The 2,482-nt window shown below is 35.9% G+C and overlaps 1 non-coding gene across 1 annotated transcript; it reads right to left on the reverse strand.

The window, feature by feature from the left end:
- Nucleotides 1-1,514: 1,514 nt before the first annotated feature.
- Nucleotides 1,515-1,622, reverse strand: LOC124886801. Its single transcript, XR_007044209.1, has one exon. It is a non-coding gene; the product is annotated as a small nucleolar RNA R71 (small nucleolar RNA).
- Nucleotides 1,623-2,482: the final 860 nt, after the last annotated feature.

Here is a 2,482-nt window from a genome sequence, read left to right on the forward strand (position 1 = left end):
AGCAAATTAGGAAAATTTATTGTGGATAATTTCTCAAGAAGTTTTGGTTATAATTATAGTTGGATATTGGATTACTCTTAATTTCAATTTCCATGGAAGCATTGAATTATCCTTTTGGTATATTCCTTTCCTTTAACTTCATGAGTAGCAAAATGTTTATCTAGGGATTATGTTTAAATAAGGTGCAAATATATGTGGGTTATGATTTATTAGTGTAAATTTTTGGTTATTGATGATGGGCTTCACTAATGCTCATTTGATTGAGTTGGTATTTGTCAGCGAAAACCCCAAATTCCCAAAATGAATCTGTGGGTCAAAACCCTAAATTCTCAAAATCTCACATCGTCCTTGAAAAAGGGATATGGGTATATTTTTGGATCCTATATCATCCTTGAAAGAGGTATATGGGTAAAAAGGCAATAGTGAACAATAGTCAAATATAGTTTTTCCCCTTTTCATTATCTTAGAAATAAAAGTGGATTGAGAATTATCTAAATCTTGGTCATCTTTCTAGAAATAGGGATGCCCAATTGAGGTATTGAGTGGATTTGATTACCATATCCATGAGGTATCCGAAAGGGTTAATGGGTGATAATCTTGAGATTTGGTTGACAAACTACCATTAAGAACCCCTAACCTAGCCTACCCATGTAGTCATTGACTAGAATTTGCATTTGATTATTATGAACCCATGCATTATTTGCCACTAGGAAGACATAATCCCAAGACTTGTCTCATATTAAAATCTTAGCCATATTTGTTGCCTTGAATTTGTAGTTTGAATAGATTTTGGTAAAATAACTTTCTACACCAATCCTCTACCCCCCAATTTTAATTCATGTATTTCACTTTCTTTACATTACATTATGGGTATCTCTTTAGTAGCTATTAACACCCATAGGATTAGAAGAATAATTCCACTTCTCGAGGTTTGACCCCAACTCATATTAGGTTAATATAATTTATAATGATCACCTTGCCATAAATCATGAAGTGAGTTGAGCATTATTAAAATAGAGTCGTTGCCGGGGAGTGAAACTTAGTTTGGCTTGTATGATGTTAATAGTAGCTTTAGGTCTACTCTAGTGGTTGTTATTTATTTTGGTTGTCGGTTTCTTTTTCAGGTGATTTCAATAGTGTCCATGATGGGCCCTTGATGATGAGGACCAACTCTATGATTTTGGATGTACAAGTGCCATTCATATCGCACCTAATCAAGGGAATAGGGCATTCCACATCACAAGTGTTATGTTGCACATACTTAAAATGAAAGGTCTCTTTAGGGGGAAAGCTCATGATGATCCCAATTTGCACTTAAAGAATTTTGGGAAAGTCTGTGCCCCCTTCGACATTGCTCATATATCAAAAGAGTCCATATGGTTGTGCCTCTTTTTATTGTCACAAATGGGTGAGGTGTTATTGTGGATGTGATCTCTTCTCTTCGGTTTAATCACATCATGGGATGAACTTATTGCTACTTTTTTATACCGATGCTTTCAACCATCCAAGATGTTACAATTATGTAATGAAATAACCAATTTTTGTCAATTGAATAGAGATCCTCTATATGAGGAATGGGAGAGATTTAATGGGAAACTCATACAATGTCCCAACCATGACGTCCCAGAGAAGATATTTCTCTAAATCGAGCTTTGGATCAACTAAACAAAACCATGGTGGATAATGTATCCAGAGGGCCACTAGTGAAGTTGTCTTATAACGAGGCTTTCAACTTGCTTGAGGAAGTCACAAAGCAAAATCTGGGATGGCATATCCGAGTCACCAAGGTATATAAAGGGTCTCCTATAACCTACTATGTTGATAAAGAGCAAAGAAAGAGATATTAAGAAAGAGGGGAAATATGACAACAAAGATAACACAATTAGAGTTGTTAATGAAACAAGTGATGGGTGCACCAACAAAAATGGTAAATGTCATGGAATCTAAGGGCTATGATGAAGAAGAGGCCAAGAGTCTAGATAAGGAAATTCGGTATTAGGCTAACTATCCGATGGGCTCTCAGACAACCTATCAAAGGCAAGGGGAAAACAAAGGTTGTCTAATCATGAAAGAGAACAGGAGTAGCATAATAGGGATAAAGATCATGATTGGAAAGATAAGGAAAGGGAGTATGATTGATATGTGCCTCCCCATGATTGAGTAAAGGAAAAAGAGTCCAATTCTGTTGATACTACAAAATTCAACACAGAGGATGTGTTAGAAAAGATCTTAATGAGAGTGGAGGGAACAGACAAGATAGTCTGAGAATTGATAGGCGACTTTTCGCAAATCAACCAAATGGTTGTATCACACCCTACCTCAATAAAGCAATTGGAGACTCAAATTGGCCAATTCTCTACTCAACTTAATGCTAGACAAAAAGGAGGCCTTCCTAGGGATACCATTGTAAATCCAAAAAAATGATGCTCAAGTATTTGCCATAGTAACTAGGAGTGACAAAACTTTCAGTGATCTTGTGGAT

This window comes from Capsicum annuum, chromosome 8 (assembly GCF_002878395.1).
Source record: "Capsicum annuum cultivar UCD-10X-F1 chromosome 8, UCD10Xv1.1, whole genome shotgun sequence".
In the NCBI taxonomy this organism is placed as follows: domain Eukaryota; kingdom Viridiplantae; phylum Streptophyta; class Magnoliopsida; order Solanales; family Solanaceae; genus Capsicum; species Capsicum annuum.